Genomic DNA, 18,116 nt, shown 5'->3' on the forward strand with positions numbered 1-18,116 from the left:
ATCTCGTGGTACATCTACTCTTGTACTACCCATATCATCAATATTAATCAAGCACGACGTAGTGTTTTACCTCCATCAAGAGGGCTCGAACCTGGGTAAAACATCGTGTCCCCTGCCTCCTGTTACCATCCGGCCTAGACGCACAGTTCGGGACCCCCTACCCAAGATCCGCCGGTTTTAACACCGACACAAAGATAGAAGTGATTTTGAGGGTACGGTCATCTTGCCTGCAAAGTTCTCCGAGAAGACGAAAAGCTTGATCCTCGTAAACGTACTCAACGGGCTCCTCGAACACAAACTCGTCTCCCGGCTCCACCCAAAGCAAGAGCACAAGCAAAAGGGAGACACAATCAACCACGTGCAATGCTCAGGCAACATGATGCAAGACATGGTATGATATGCGGGATGCGGTATGTGATGCATATGCATGGTTTGGAAAGGAAAGCTTGAACCTGGCCTCAACTTGGAAATCCAAGAGTGCCACTGGAAAGAGGAGTTGATTTTGGTCGAAATCGATATAAAGATCACCAGAATCGGATGCACGGTTTGGAAATGGCAAGCAAAACAAATATGGCATCGGTCTGCGATTAACAGCAAGTGGCCATCTAAATGCATCAAGATAAATAAGCTACTGCAGGGATCCACTCAAGATGCTTGACAAAATATGAACACTGAGATATGGCTAATCCACTCAATAACAGGTTCAAACAAGCATGGCAAAAGTGCAAAAGATAACAGGTTTCAGACTTAGTGAAATTAACATGTCAGGAATTTAACATCAGGAAGCAATGTTCAGAGCACGATAACTACATGCTATAGGAACATATCATGGCAAAGCAAGGCATGCAATGAAACTACTCAAAGCATACAACAAAAGTCCCTTACTGACCATAAGTCGAAAGGAATCAGAAAATACAATTGCAACCATGTGAACATAGCAATTTATGATAACAGATTCAGACTTAGTGAAAAACTAGAACATGGCAAAACAGATATCAAATTGGCATGTTTACGAGCTCGATGCACCCACCACAAGGCAAGGCATGACAAACTAAGCATACACCCAGCAAGTAGACATGGCATAGAAGCTATACATGGCAAGAACAACAACATAGCATGCACGGATCAATAACAACAAGCTCGACAAAATTGCTAAACATGTTAACAATCTGCCAGGAACATTTTATAGCAAAAGGAGAGCTCGATTGACTCAAGCTAGGGTTCTCCGCAATTTCAAACAAAGATATGGATGGATAGAGCACCACAATAGCTACAAAACATCCTTACTGATCATGCTCAAAAGAGGCACGGAATACTAGGAATCAACATGAACATATGGCATAAAAATTACAGCAGGGCAATGACTTAGAATATTTCTAAGTCCCTGAAATCAGCAACATTAAGTAAGCTACTTTGCATGCTTGTGCTAGTCACCACTAAGATCACAAAAATACATGGCATACACCCCTGTAAAGATGGCATGGCATACTTCAAAACAAATGTAGAGCTCAAGATCATAGCATGCACACATTAATCATGGCAAAAATGACAAAAGTGCAAAAGCTGATAACAGATCTGAAACTAACATCACATAGCCCTCTTCCAACATCTTTTCGGGCATCAAGATGAGCTCAAATGAAAATGATGCAATGAGATGAAATGAAGTACTTGTCGAGACGAACATTTCTATATGCTACACGCACGAATCGGAGCCATGGTGATGATGTTATGATGCGATGAAATATGCATAAAATTACTGGGACTTGGACGAAATTTAGACCTCTTCGAGAAAGTCAACCGGACGGAGCGATGCGGGATGACGAGATCCGGGACGAAGGGAGATGTTTGGTTGGAGGGATGGGTGGATCTGATCCCGATCCACCAGATCTGATCCGGGAGGAACTCCGGCGAGGTGTGGCACGTTCTGGTGATCGCCGGCGACGAGGAAGCGGCAACGTGATGAGGAGGAGGCAGCTGGGAGACGCGGCACCTACGGAGAGGTCCGGCTAGCGGCGGAGCTTGGCGAGGGAGCTCGGTGGTGGCGCCTGTGCGGAAACCGAGGCCGGGCGCCGCGGTTGCTGGAGAGCAGGCGGCGAAGGACGCGGTGGCCGGCGCATGGCGGCGGCGGTGGCCTCGTGTGGCGTGCGGGCGCGACGTCGATGGGAGCTGGGCGGCGAGGCAGCTCCCAGGCGGCGGCGCGGGATCTGGGCCCGCGCGGGCCCCGGATGGGGTTCGAGGGCCGCGGCGGCGAGGAGGAGCGGGAGGCCAGGTGGCGCACCGTGGTTGGCCTAGAGCGGCGGCGGGGCGGCGTGGCGAGCTCCGATTCGCCGGAGTGAGGTGGCGGTGGCGGCCGACATGTCCGGCCGGCACGGAGGAATTGTCCGGCGGCGTGCGGGGGAAAACATAGGGTTTTATCTGCGCGAATTTTGGAGGGGATCACATATATATAGGTAGAGGGAGCTAGGAGAGTCCAAATGAGGTGCGGTTTTCGGCCACTCGATCGTGATCAAACGACCGATATGATCATGGGGGTATAGGTGGGTTTTGGGCCACTTTGGAGAGGTGTTGGGCTGCAACACACTTGAGGCCTTTTCTGTTACTCGGTTAACCGTTGGAGTACCAAACGAAGTCCAAATGGCATGAAACTTGACAGGCGGTCTACCGGTAGTAAACCAAGGCCGCATGACAAGTCTCGGTCCAATCCGAAAACGTTTAACACCCGCACATGAAAAGAGGTAGAAAGGGACACCCGAGGACATAGGAGCACCGGAATGCAAAACGGACAACGGGGAAAATGCTCGGATGCATGAGACGAACATGTATGCAAAATGAAATGCACATGATGACATGATATGAAATGCTTGACACGCAAGCAATGACAAGGCAACAACAGCGAATAACTAGAAGAGATCTGGCACAACGGTCTCGGGGCGTCACACTAGTACAAATTGTAGTACTATTGTTGATTGGACTCATCCGGTAACCTGTTGCAATGCACGTGCAATTATGTATTTGGAAATATATTTTCCCCCTTCCAGCACCCACTCTGAGAGGCGACTCAAAAGCCATTCATAAATTTAGTAAGTTTATCATAGGCATATCATTTAGCATTACATAAACCAGGTCATAAACCCACAATGAAACATGGTGTGTCATTTCTCATGCAAAATGGAGGAGGGAGGAAGAGCGTGCGACAACAATTCCAAACCGACAGCAAAAGGCGAAGAGGTGGTGGACGGTTGCCACGGTACAGGAAGAGGCACCCCGGCCTACATAGACGTCCGTTCAAAAATTGTACAAAAGGACTCGCCGTCGTCTCACTAAAGAGTTGGAATGGGACCACATGTCAACGAAACATGGTGTGTCATTTCCCGTGCAAAATGTGATCTGGCCGTGTTGGCCCGAGGTGCCGCATTATTTCTCGACTTTATTTTTTTAATGGCATGCCATTCAGTTTGAAGCACGACTAAATGGTACTGTATGTAGTTAAAATATAAACTACTCTACGAGTACTCCACCTCTAGTACTAGTATCAAAAAAGATGGACAAGATATATAGGCTGGAGCTTCAGCGCTTTCTTGCTAAGGGCTGCCCACTTGCTTCTCACACTATCACCCTCTCTCCAGATCTAAAAAAGACGACCTCTCTCTCCCTCCTCACCGGTGGTCACAGATCCACCGGGGAAGAAAAGGACGTGCAGCGTTGACACACTCATCATCGGCGAGCAAGGTCACGCACTAACGACGAGGCCGTCCTCTCAGACCTAGCTCCCGCGCTGGATGGCCTCTGTCCCCAAGCTTGCTTTGTCAATGTGTGCAGAGGACGACGACCACGAGCGAAGCCACTTCCCGCCGACCCTTTGGTATACTACCTATTTTCGAACCATACCCTTGTTCTATTGCCCTATCTGCCACGTCGCTGCATGTGGATCTTTTTCCACTCCACCATCTTCCCAACTTGCTATCCTCTGCTTTGCTGGTCACCTAGAAGAAAACCTTAATTTGCACTATTAAAGGAAACCCTACTTCATGCAGACTAATGCATGTCTGGGTTGAGTAAGGAAAGGAAGGGAGAAAGTACTATCCAAGAGACTAGGCATCGAACCCTCATCTAGGTTGAAAAGGGGAAAATCAGCAGCTAAGGAACAAGTCTGATGTCTCTTGGCTGAAAAAGGGTGAAAAAGGGTAGAAAGGCATGAAAACACAATAGAGAATGACCAGGTCAATCGGTTTGTTGTCCTCACATAGGAAAAAGGTGGCTAAAGAGAATAAAAATGGGACATAATCCACATATGTTGCCTGGATATTTGTTGATCTGGGCAACCATACCTCCCTCACCATTCTATGCGTCCGTGGAGGTACATCGTACTGGTGCGCCCACTGGCCGAATGGGCCTCCCATGCTCTTATCGCCACTTTTTTGCTGTTAGTATAACGCCATCGGTGAAGTCAAGCAATGCTACTGCTAAAGTGATGCCACATTTAACTAATGCCACACTCAGTCTAATGCCACCGATAAGTTTAAGCAATGCCATTTAATGTCACTAGATGATTTTAGGGTTAGCATTGATTGTGGATGTATTAAAGATTTTTCAGCTAAGGCATTCTAATGTTGTTGCACAGCCAGTATACCAACGATGAAACTTGTTACTACCTTCAGATTTTTGCACTGTTAATGCTTATAGATTACATACCTCACTTTCATGAGATAAGTAATTTTTTGTACAGTGTCACCAAAATGCCAAGGCACTGATGTCATTTTATTTTGGTTAAACTGCACAAATAATTACAAAGACAAGAGGAAAGGTCAAGAGTGGGCACCTCCTCCTCCGGCTATTCTCTTGATCCGTTTGATCAAGTTTTTATGTTTGATCAATTATCAAGATTGGGATAGCAATTTTGATGTCCCGTCGAGTTTGAAATGTTATATACCTTGAAGGTACATGGTTTGCAATATTTTTATACTACCGTTAGTTAATAATGCTAGTTACCTTCACACTTTTGTATTTGGTTTAATGCTGTTGCACAACTAGTATACCAATGCCGATACTTGTTACCTTTACATGTTGTATTGTTAATGCTTATAGAAATCTTCCAGTGCTAGCTTATGGAAATCTGTTCAGTAAAACCACTATACTGTACCCCGTAATAAATAAACTACTCTACTGTTGCACTAGCCACTAGAGTAGTGTATATTTGTACTAGTCGAATGTTGTTGCATTAGCGTTTGGACATATATAAAGTTTGGCAAGCTTTCCCCAGATATGTGCTCAAGAAAACTACTACCTGTTTTTCTAAATACTAGACGTTTGGGTACATTAAATTGAACTGCGAAAATGTCTTATATTAAGGAACAGAGGGTGTAAAGTTCTCTCAAATTATCCCGGTAAAGCTAGTCACACCTTTGTTGAAATTAATGTGCATTATGTTATCAGAAGAGATCTGTATCTTTGTCTCTAATGCCTATCGATTACAGATCTGACATCATGACGTAATGTTAAGTCATTTCTTTTTGTACAGTGTCACTGAATTGTCAAGGCGGTGATGGCATTTTATTTTAGTTGAACTGCACAAAATATGCTTAAAAGAAGAGGAAAGGTCAGGAATGGTTCAGCTTTTAAGAAAATACTATGTATTCCTTCCTAACATCAGCCGTTGTTGCCTTATTTATTCCTTCAAAGAGGTGGTTAGAAACAGTCTTGCTACCTTTTGCCATTAAGAAATTGGAATGCTTATATTTGTGAGTCTATGCTTCAACTAGTGCCACTTCTGTAGAAATCACACTTTTAATATCTATGCAAACAAGGATGCTTGATTTTAGTGGAACTGCACAAAAAGTCCAAATGGTTCAACATTAGGAGCATGTTTTCTTCCAAACCTTTACATTCAATTGGTGGCACTATGAGCTATTCATTACGAAGGTACATGTTTTGCTACTATCTTGCTATTCTTTTTGTACTATCATTAGATAGTAATATTAGTGGTTTGCATGTGAATTCATTGGCGGGGTGGACCTACATTTGAGGTGCAAGACAGGATTCAATGATTGGATGCTCAATTTTGGTTGTATCGATTTCACCTCTTCCATCACTACGAACATGGATATTGTCGGTGTCCTGAGAATGGGGGTACCCAGACTTTCCTGCATGTGGCCCATGACGTGGCTCCACCAACGACCTGGTACGTCCCATCATCTGCAACAACCACTCAAGAACCTTAGGAGGTGGACGACGTCAAGACCTCCTTTGGGGCAGCCTCACTAGGCTGGCTCCCGAGGAGCGGAGATATCTATACAAGGGGCACCTCGCGAGGTTCCCGTGACGTGAGCCATGACGACCAAGGCCAGGCGGGCGCTAGCGGGCGCAATGTACTAGTTTCCTATTTGGTGCTAAAGAGGCAAGCGCAGGCAAGGAGTCCCGAGGCATCAGGCAAATGTTTCCTTATCGGTGCAATGAGACCAAGGCCACCAGGACGGAGGTAACTGCGGAGCCCACGACATCGTCACCACCAGAGCCTTTGGCAGTCGAAGACCACCTTTTGTCAAGATAACTTGTACTAGTTGTCCCCCTTCAAACTTGGCAGTTGTTGGATCCCTTCCTGCCTAACATTTGGGAAGAGAACTAGGGCCTCTATAAATAGGACTAGCCACTACCATAGGAAGGGGGGAGAAGGGGGACGGTCATTTAGACCATCGTAACACACCAGCTCATTGAGGTCAAGATCACCTCTCCTCGGGAGGCAGTTCATCCATTATACTAATTCATCCTTAGCCCTTGAGGCAATCCACCGCACCACACCGGAGTAGGGTATCACACCACAACGGTGGCCCAAACCAGTATAAACCCTCGTGTCTCTTGTTCCTTGGGTTCGTCGACCTAGGCCTTGAGATCGTTGCGCGAGCGAGCTGGAGAGAGAGAGAGAGTTCTTCATGCGCACCCCAGTGTTCGAACCTTAAGGGTTTGCTAGAACCCAGAATCTGACATTTGGTGTGCCAGGTAGGGGTGCACCGAAGCCCCTCTCTCGCCGACACCCCGCGGTTCCGATGTCTGACGAACCGAGGACTCACGCTGACCATTGGGCTGCTTGGCCCGTCCGGGCGACGCCGTCCGCCCAAGAAGACCTCAACTCCACAGTCCGGGCGGCCCGTGTACCGCCGAATGCCCTCGGACGCAGGCGACGCGGACCGGCGCCCCCGGCCGTCGCACCACGGCGTGTGCGAGCCACTGCGAGATCCTCAGGCTACGCCACGGCAACGGCACCACACACCCGATGGGAACAGGCAAACATGCAAGCTACTCTTGTCATGGCGCGGGAGCTGCTGCAGTGCCGGCTGGCGGAGAGCGGTCGCGATGCGCCGCTGGAGTGTGTCGCTTAGCTATTGGACGCTGCATCCAGGGGTACGCCTTTTTTCTACTTCCCGCCTACACCTCATGTTGTGGCAAGATTTCATGGCGGGTCCCATCGCGCTCGCATGCTCCCCGGTGCACCAGGAGGGTTAAACGACGTCAGCACGGCTGACGGCGCCATTCATCCGGACGCGCCCGCGCTTCCCTCGGGTGTGTAATGCCCCGAGATCGTTGAGCCAGGTGTCCTCCAGTTATTCGCCGTTGTTGCCATGTAATTTGCTTGCGTGTTGCATCTTTTCATGTCATCATGTGCATTGCATCATCACGTTTTTGAAACTTGCATCTGTCCCAGTCTCCCAGTTCCTTCTGTTGTCCGTTCTGAGCCCAGACACACTTGCACGCACCCGCGGCACGTCCGAAATATTATTTTATAAGTGACCGGAAAATGTTCTCGGAATGGGATGAAAGTTGGTGTGCGGTGTTGTTTTGTTGTCAGCGGCTGCCTACCAAGTTTCATCGCGTTCAGAGTCCGTTTGATGCCCCAACGGATAACTATAGCGGCAGTATACCCGGTCTTATCGTCGGACGTTTTCGATCTCCGGGAATCGTGCCGGGCTGCATCTCTCCCCTCTCGTCTCAGACCAACCCGCTCTCCATAGTCCACCTAGGCCCATGCCTACCCTCTTTGCACAGTGCACTGGACCTCCTCGCGCACGCGTCCGAAAGCTGTCCCGGACTCGACCCGGTCAGTCGTCACCGTTGTGTCCGGATCATCCCCAAACATCTACAAAACGCCTCCGTTTTGTTAATTGGACTTCCTTGTGTATTTTTTTCGACCGCTCAATTTTAATTGGAGGGACGGATTAGCCCCTAAACTCTCCCTCTTTCCTTATTAATAGTCCCTAGTCTAAATCTGGACAAAAACCCTATTTCCTAGGGATCCTCCCCTGTCCAGCCGTCGCCGCCAGCCACCTGGTCTCCTCCTCTTTTTCCGCGCGCCCCCAATCGCGAGCCAGCCTCCAGATCCACCCGCAGCCATTCCTCTTGATCTCTCCCCACCAGCCTCCTCCTTCCTTCGATCCAACTAGCCGCAGGATCGGGGGAGGAGCCCTCACGCCCGAGCCTCGCTGACCCTGCAGGCCACGCCCTCCGGCGACCCCGCCACCGCCGGCCATGACCAGGACTGACCTCATCCCGGTCCTCTCCTCCTGTTTTCCCTCTCTCTCTCTCACGGTGGTTCCCTCTCTCCCTCCTTCCCAGGAATGAAAAGGAGTTAGCCCAAGCTCCATGGCGCCACCGCCACCGTCCTGCTTCGTCTGGTGTCCTTCGAGCAGCGCCACCCGCCGGATCCGCTTGATGTTTGCCTCGCCCCTGTGCCCCAATTCCCGTGTTGGAGCCGCCTGCAACCCGCCCTCGTCGCCACCTCGACCGCTCCTCTCCTCCTCGAGCTCCTCGTCGACGACGAGAGCCTCCAGCCGGACCCCGCAGGCCGCACCCTCCAGCTCATCGCCGCGGTCGGTCCTCCCCAATCCTCGTCGCCGGCCTTTGCTTCTGCGTTTGGAAACGACGACGAACAACGACAAGTCGCCTGTCTGCGTTGACCCCCTCCTCTTCCTCGTGCGTAGCCCAGTTCCAGCAAGGCGTGCGTGGTCCAGCGCCAAGGCTCGGCTTCCTGGAGCCCGATGTGAGGAAGCCCATCCTTTGTTTGCTCGTGTGCAGCCCAGTTCGGGCCAGTTTCGGCCCGAGTTATGTTTTTTTTCCGCAGTATGTTTTAGCTTATTCCAGAGAACGCCCGTTTTGCAGAAAAGCACTCATACATCATGCATATCATATCTCACAAACCGTTCATCGGATTAAAACAAACTTAACATGAAAGTTGCTTAGAATTGTGTGTAGTTTCATATTATGTCACTTTCATCTATGTTTAAGATGTTTAAAATGTTGTTTGGTTAGATTTTCTCCTATGACATGCTAAAATGTTTTAAATCATAACTAAATAACCGTAGCTCGGTTTCAAATAAACTTTATATGTAAATGGGGTGGAAAAATGCCTAGTTTAACATGGTGGCATCACTTTGCATGTTTAACAACTCTAAAATTGTGTTTAGGGCAGAACAGTACCAAACCTAAAATGTGCACAGGAGGAGTTTCCGGACTTGTTGTTTTGTTGTTTCCGACCTCATTTAAACTTGCCTAGATAGGTAGTTTTGTTGTGCTTCACCTCTTGCCATGTTAACAACATTTAATCTTGTTGGTTACCTAAACGAGAGAGAACTAAATAAGTCATGTGGTGTTTTCTTCAATATGCAACTCCGTTGCATAATGAGCTCCACTTAATTTGTAGGATTGTTTGTGCATTTTGCCATGCCATGCTTCATTAAACCGGACATGCATCATACTTGGTTGTGCATCATGTCATGTTTATTGTGGTGGATGTTTTACTATGTTGTTTGCTTCTTTCCGGTGTTGCTTCTTCGGGTTGGTTCCGATAACGTCGTGATTGTGAGGAACCGTTCGTCTACGTCCGTTTGTCTTCTTCATGGACTCGTTCTTCTTCCTTGCGGGATTTCAGGCAAGAGGATCATGCCCTCGAAATCACTTCTATCTTTGCTTGGTAGATGCTCGCTCTTTTTCTATGCCTATGCTGTGATACCGACCACTTGCTTATCATGCCTCCCATATTGTTGAACCAAGCCTCTAACCCACCTTGTCCTAGCAAACCGTTGTTTGGCTATGTTACCGCTTTGCTCAGCCCCTCTTATAGCGTTGTTAGTTGCAGGTGAAGATTGAAGTTTGTTCCTTGTTGGAACATGGAGATGTTGTTCCTTGTTGGAACATGTTTACTTGTTGGGATATCACTATATATCTTATTTAATTAATGCATATTTATACTTGGTAAAGGGTGGAAGGCTCGGCCTTATGCCTGGTGTTTTGTTCCACTCTTGCCACCCTAGTTTCCATCATATCGGTGTTATGTTCCTGGATTTTGCGTTCCTTACGCGGTTGGGTTATAATGGGAACCCCTTGACAGTTCGCTTTGAATAAAACTCCTCCAGCAAGGCCCAACCTTGGTTTTACCATTTGCCACCCAGCCTCTTTTTCCCTTGGGTTAGGCCAGCCCAAGGGTCATCTTATTTTAACCCCCCGGGCCAGTGCTGGTCCAACCCAGAGCACCATGCGGGGCCGTCCCTTGGCAACTTGGGTTACGTTGGCTCCCGTACGCTTAGCTTATCTGGTGTGCCCTGAGAACGAGATATGTGCATCTCCTATCGGGATGTCGGCGCATCGGGTGGTTTTGCTGGACTTGTTTTACCATTGTCGAGGATGTCTTGTAGAACCGGGATACCGTGTCTGATCGGAATGTTTCGGGAGGAGGTCTATTCCTTCGTTGACCGTGAGAGCTTGTCATGGGCTAAGTTGGGACACCCCTGCCGGGATTTGAACTTTCGAAAGCCATGCCCGCGGTTATGGGCAGATGGGAATTTGTTAATGTCCGGTTGTAGATAACTTGAACCTTAACTTAATTAAAATGAATCAACTGCGTGTGTAACCGTGATGGTCTCTTTCCGGCGGAGTCCGGGAAGTGAACATGGTGTTGGAGTTATGCTTGACGTAGGTTGTTCTAGGATCACTTCTTGATCATACTTTTATCGACCGTGCTTTGCCTTCTCCTCTCGCTCTCATTTACGTTTGTTAGCCACCATATATGCTAGTCGCTTGCTGCAGCTCCACCTCATACCTTTTACCTTACCCATAAGCTTAAATAGTCTTGATCGCGAGGGTGCGAGATTGCTGAGTCCCCATGGCTCACAGATACTTCCAAAACATCTTGCAGGTGCTGATGAGTCCGTGCAGATGACGCAACCAAGCTCAGGAGGAGCTCAATGAAGATCTTGTCCTTTGTGTTGTTTCTTTCTAGTTGATCAGTAGTGGAGCCCAGTTGGGGTCGATCGGGGACCTTGTCGCATTTGGGGTTCTTCTTTTATTTTGGTTCCATAGTCGGACCTTGATTGTATTTGGATGTTGTAATTCTTTATTCATGTACTGTGTGAAGTGGCGATTGTAAGCCAACAATGTATCTTTTCCCCTATTGTATTACATGGGTTGTTTGCGAAGATTACCTCACTTGCGACATTGCTTTCAATGCGGTTATGCCTCTAAGTCGTGCTTCGACACGTGGGAGATATAGCCGCATCGAGGGCGTTACAGGGCGGCGCAGGCCTGGGCGACCCCTTGCGCGGCCATAGTGGGGCGCCACCCTACAACCATCAGGGGGGTGTAGGTCCCGGCGGCGCAAGGCGCAGGGCACCTAGGGAAGGGTTCCGGAGCGGCAACTTCGGAAGCCTATGTGCCCCGCATGGTGGACCAGGAGTACACACCGGAGATGGCCCCTGCTCGTTTTACCGAGCTGGGTTGGGAAGATGAGATGCTGGAAGTTGAGGCCTTCCACGAGCCGCCTTGGAGCCTCACCGACCCCGCCAATGACAACAATCGCAGGGTACCACTGATATCTCAGGAGCAGGCTTACGCTAACCATGGGTCGCAGGAGGATGAGGCCACAACGGCGGATGGGGACCCTAGGACCGCAACCTTGCTCTAACCGGAGGTAGCACACCGGGGGCTACGCGGGAGGGGTCTAGAGTAGGCCCTTCCCCGCGCCGCACGGAGCAAGGTGCTGCCCGGAGGTAGGTACTCTGTCGGGGAGTCACCGGCAAGCCCTTCCCCCTGGTACAGGGCAGGTAGTCGCCGAGGGCGCCGCTAGCATCCCCTTTGCCCCTTGACACCGTCCTCGTTTCCGGACGCCCCAACAGTGGTCGGGGTGGCCCCTCATCTGGCGATATGAAATAAGGCTTGCGCTTGTGAAGGTCACCGCTTGTGACACTCTCAAGTAATAATGAGTGGGGTTGTACATGCCCCGGAGTCTCCGGAGTGCCGCCCTCGGGCCTCGGGGGCTCCCGCCCACGTCCTAGTGGAAGCACCATGCTCCGTGCTGGCCGTCTACACTCTCCCCCACTGACTATGCTCACAGCCAGTGAACGCACTTAGCTCCGCGCTGGTGGGAAGACAACAAGACTAGCTAGGTGCCGAACGTGGCCATTTGCTTTCATCCCCTTTTTTGTAGCTCGATTTTCTGCTTTTTGGATCTGAACTTGGAATCTCATTTTCATTGTCAAGTTGGGGGGAGTCTTCTTTCTCGAGTGAATTTCTTGTGTTTTGGTTGCGTGCTCTATTTCGAGACTTGCGCCTACTACCCCTTCCGCTGCGAGTGCCCCGCGAGCGGGGGCTGGGAGTGGTATGCGCACAACTACGATGCTCAGGCGGGTCCGGAAGGTGGCGACCCCCCCCCCTCAGGACCAAGAGCGCAAGCGCCGCTCATGGCTCTTGCTTCCTGAAGCTCCTCAGTCGTCTTGGTGATGAACTCCTGAGTACTAGGCGCTCCGCGCCTTGTGCCCTCTTGTGGGAAACATGCAGCGAAGCATGCCTCCACGTGGTGCCCGAATGCCTCCCTCGTGATGATGGCTAGGTCTGAGGCCCTCCGAAAGAGAGCCCCCGAGCCCAGGCTAAGGAGGGCGCCGCACGCGCCTTCCTTTGCGAGGGAACGAGGGGCCCCAGCTGCGGGCGCAGATGCTGAGGTGGCGCCGCTAGAAACGTCACTTTCCTGAGGCCATTGGTGGAGTAGCTGCTTCTTCTTCTTGGGGTTGGCCTTAGGAGGGTCTTAAGCCGCTGTAGCTTGGTAAGCGCGCTTGAGGGAGCACACCACATCTCTTTCCGCGCAGGCGATTGAGATGATGCCGCCGCTCTCTGACATCTTGAGGATGTTGTAGCCATGATGTGTCACTGCCATAAACTTGGCCAGGGCTGGATACCCAAGGATGGCGTTGTACGACAGGCGGATCTGGGCGACGTTGTCAGGACCCCGATCCTAAGTCACACCGACCTAGCATGTAACACATCATATCACTTTGCGGCCTCACGCATGGTGTTCCCACGGGTGCCACCTTACCTGGCCCGGGACCGTTTGCGCCTTTTGGCTCATGTATATGATAGTGTCGCTAGCATCTATATGACAGAGAACCCGGGTCGACATGGCTAGTCATAAACCCAAAGTGGCACTAACTTACAGGGACAAGCATACATGACCCAGCAACGAACATGTCAGTCAAGAATGTATGAACGCAAGTCATAGCAAGCTACAAGGACTTAAAGGAACAACGCGTGACATTTCCCCGAAGGGACAGACACAGGAACGAAGAAGGACACATGCCGGCCAGCCTAAGTGTTCCGGAGCAGTAGCAAGCTACCATGGCTTAGTGGAAGCACTAGGAGACATTTCCCGGTAGGAGAGGCTACCTAGAAGAAACAACTAGGTTGTCGGATCCCACACGTACCAAGCATTTCAATAACATGCACACAATATGCCCGATATGTGCAAATACAACATGGCATCACAACAAAACTATTATCATTTTTATGTCAATATGAACTTTTGTCTTGAATCCTTCGGATCTGAATATTCATATCACAAGTAAGAAGAATTACATTGAAATTATGCCAACTAGCATTCCACATCAAAAATTATCTTTTTATCATTTACTTACTCGAGGACGAGCAGGAATTAAGCTTGGGGATGCTTGATACGTCTCCAACGTATCTATATTTTTTGATTGCTCCATCCTATATTATCTACTGTTTTGGGCAATATTGGGATTTGTTATCCACTTTTATATTATTTTTGGGACTAACCTATTAACTGGTGGCCTGGCCCAGATTTGCTGTTTTTTGCCTATTTCAGTGTTTTGAAGAAAAGGAATATCAGACGGAGTCAAAACGGAACAAAACCAACTAGAGAAGTTATTTTTCGAACGAAAACCACCCGATGGACTTGGACCCCACGTCAAGGAAGGAACGAGGAAGCCACGAGGGTGGGGGGCACGCCCACCCCCCTAGGGCGCACCCCCTGGCTCCCCTGACGTACCTCTTCCGCCTATATAACTCCACGTACCCTAAAACTTCCAGAATGGAGATTAGATCGGGAGTTCTGCCGCCAGAAGCCTCCGTAGCCACCGAAAGCCATCTAGACCAGTTCCAGCACCCTGCCGGAGGGGGCAATCCCTCTCCGGTGGCCATCTTCATCATCGCGGTGCTCTCCATGACGAGGAGGGAGTAGTTCTCCCTCGGGGCTGAGGGTATGTACCAGTAGCTATGTGTTTGATCTCTCTCTCTCTCTCGTGTTCTTGACTTGGCACGATCTTGATGTATCGTGAGCTTTGGTATTATGGTTGGATCCTATGTTTCTTCTCCCCCTCTTCTCTCTTGTAATGAATTGAGTTTCCCCTTTGAAGTAATCTTATCGGACTGAGTCTTTAAAGATTTGAGAACACTTGACATATGTCTTGCGTGGGATACCCGTGGTGACAATGGGGTATTCTGTTGATCCACTTTATATATGTTTTGGTGATCAACTTGCAGGTTCCTCCCATGAACCTATGCATAGGGGTTGGCACACGTTCTTGTCGTGATTCTCCGGTAGAACTTTGGGGCACTCTTTGAGGTCCTTTGTGTTGGTCGAATAGATTAATCTGAGATTGTGTGATGCATATCGTATAATCATACCCATGGATACTTGAGGTGACATTGGAGTATCTAGGTGACATTAGGGTTTTGATTGATTTGTGTCTTAAGGTGTTATTCTAGTACGAACTCTAGGGCTGTTTGTGACACCTATAGGAATAGCCCAACGGATTGATTGGAAGGAATAACTTTGAGGTGGTTTCGTACCCTACCATAATCTCTTCGTTCGTTCTCCGCTATTAGTGACTTTGTAGTGACTCTATGTTGCATGTTGAGGGTAGTTATGTGATCCAATTATGATATTATTGTTGAGAGGACTTGCACTAGTGAAAGTATGAACCCTAGGCCTTGTTTCCTAGCATTGCAATACCGTTTACGCTCACTTTTATCATTCGTTACATTGCTGTTTTTATATTTTCAGATTACAAAAACTATTATCTACCATCCATATTGCACTTGTATCACCATCTCTTCGCCAAACTAGTGCACCTATACAATTTACCATTGTATTGGGTGTGTTGGGGACACAAGAGACTCTTTGTTATTTGGTTGCAGGGTTGCTTGAGAGAGACCATCTTCATCCTACGCCTCCAACGGATTGATAAACCTTAGGTCATCCACTTGAGGCAAATTTGCTACTGTCCTACAAACCTCTGCACTTGGAGGCCCAACAATGTCTACAAGAAGAAGGTTGTGTAGTAGACATCATTCACCACATTCCAATTCATCCCCAATAAATCGAACCTGACTCAACCCTAAGCAGTAGCAGGCACGACAAACAAGCATGAATGAGTAGGCACATCAGGTCTCAAACAACTCCTACTCATGCTAGTGGGTTTCATCTATTTACTGTGGCAATGACAGGTCATGCAGAGGAAAGGGGTTCAACTACCGCAGCATGTAACAGTTGAATCATTGTTGTCCTAATGTAGTAAAAGAGAGCAGGAGCGAGAGAGTGGGATTGTATCAGAATGAACAAGGAGGTTTTGCTTGCCTGGCACTTTTGAAAATAGTATAGCTCTTCATCAGTGTCATTGAACTCATCGTTGGAACACGTGTATCGAGAGGGAACAACCACCGGCAACAGAGAAGGAACACAATCAATGCAATGCACAATATGATCCATGATCTTGACATGTCAATATGTAGTGATTTGAGCTAATGCAACTAGCAACAGGTTAAATGGAGTTGGTTTGAATCCAAGATTCAAATCCAATATTCAAATGCCATTTATATGATAGGTCCTAAACATCAGCTATAAGTTGTTCTAACATGCATGAAAATGGCACAGATGGAAAGATTGGATTTTTCTAATCATTTTTCATATATAAGTTATTTCATTTGGACTTATAGATTAATTTCTATGAATTTTTTAAGTTTAAACTAATTTCTAGTATTTCCTGGATTATTTTTAATCCAGAAAATGGTTAACTGCATCAGCATGACATCGTTGTGACATCATCAAGTCAACATGGATGGTCCAGGTCAAACCTGACCTGTGAGGTCCACACGTCAGTGTAACACGGCATGAACAAAGGCTGACTAGTGGGGCCTGGTCAACATTGACGTGGCAGGGTCAACTGACATGTCGGGCCGGCTGGTTTAATCTAAACTAAATAGGGAATATATCCTAGGGTTAATTAGGGCAGTGGGCCCATATGTTAGTGAGAGAGGGGGTTAATTACCGGGGTCATCAACGGCTAGTGACGTGCCATGTCACCAGCCACCGGAGTTGGAATCCGACGACCTCACAGTGCGGCGGCGGCTCGTCGGAATCGCGCTATGGGCGTCGGCTAGACCTGCCGAGGGCACCGGGCGATAGCCCTTGCTCCCGCGCATCTAGCGGAGGCAGTAGAAGGTCACGGGGTCACTGGAATCGACGCTGGTGACGAGCCGAGCGGCGGCTGGAGCTAGGGGCGTAATCGGGTTGGAGCTAGGGGGCACGTGGGGAGAAGTTGGTGCTGGCTACGGGCTCCTAGAGACGCGTTGAGCGCGGTGGTGTGCTCGACTTCGAGCTATAATGGCTCCAACCACGGCGGCGGCATGCTTCGGCCGCGGTGGTCAGTGTGGCTAGAGGAGGGAAATGACCGCGGAGAGAGAGGCAGTCGGAGCAGGAGCTCATAGCGGTGTCGGAGAAGAGGTCATCGAGCTTGAGGAGGCGCTGGATGTGAGGAACGGGCGCCGGCGATCTCGGTGGCCGTCGGTCGAAGATGACGATGTTGACGGCGTTCCAGGGCACCCGGCATTGCGTAGCTCAGTGGAGAGGACGAGGAAGTCGCGGCAGGTCTTTTTTGCTCAGCGGCAGGGCGAGGGGTGGCCGGTGGCCGCGGCAATAGCGAACGGCGGCGACGATGGCGCTCGGGTGTGCGAGAGAGAGAGAGAGAGCACCAGGGGAGAGGAGAAGGACAAGAGGGTGAGGGAGGGAGCCAAAGAGGTGCGTGGCGCCATCGAGGTGCGCCTGGGGAGGAGGCGGCCAGTAGGACGTGGCGCGCATGTGTGCCCGCAGCGAGCACGCGCCCAACGTCCTTCTGTCCAGAGGAAATGGATGACTGGGAGGCCCAGTCGGCTGGGGCGGCACAGTGCTAGGTCAGGTAAGTGGCCCAGGTAGGTTTCTCTCTCTCTCTCTCTCTCTCTCTTTGTTTTTCTTTTCTTTTAATAATTCTTTTGTCACTGTTTACAAATTCAAAAGAATTCAAACAAGTGACAAAACTTCCTCTGAATTTATTTATGTTGCTTCATGGACTTTTCCAAGGCACATAAACTATTTCAGAAGCATTTGAAAATATATTCTAGTTATATGAATATAATTTCAAATTCAAATAGCATAATGATTTAAATTCAATGCCCAAAATAATACCTTAAAGATGTTCATTATTTTTGGTTTTGATCAAAGCCCTTGCCAAAAATACCAAATATCAATAAAGATCATTTTGGTTTAATGGAATGCAAATTTTAGTTGAACCTAGTTTGATTCAAGTGATGCTAGGGTTTGAACATCCCCATTTCAAGATTAATTAAAATTGATAATGATGCATGGATGCAATGCCACTAATTACAAGATGAATTCTAGGGCTGTGACAACTCACCCCCACTAAACAAGAATCTCGTCGTGAGATTCAAGACGTGAGGTAAGAAGACAGAGGGGACACGAAACATACACAGTCTTCATGATACATTGCATTTCTCGAAGATGTTGATTC

This window comes from Triticum urartu, chromosome 6A (genome assembly GCF_056163025.1).
Source record: "Triticum urartu cultivar PI428250 chromosome 6A, HENAU_Tu73, whole genome shotgun sequence".
Lineage (NCBI taxonomy): Eukaryota > Viridiplantae > Streptophyta > Magnoliopsida > Poales > Poaceae > Triticum > Triticum urartu.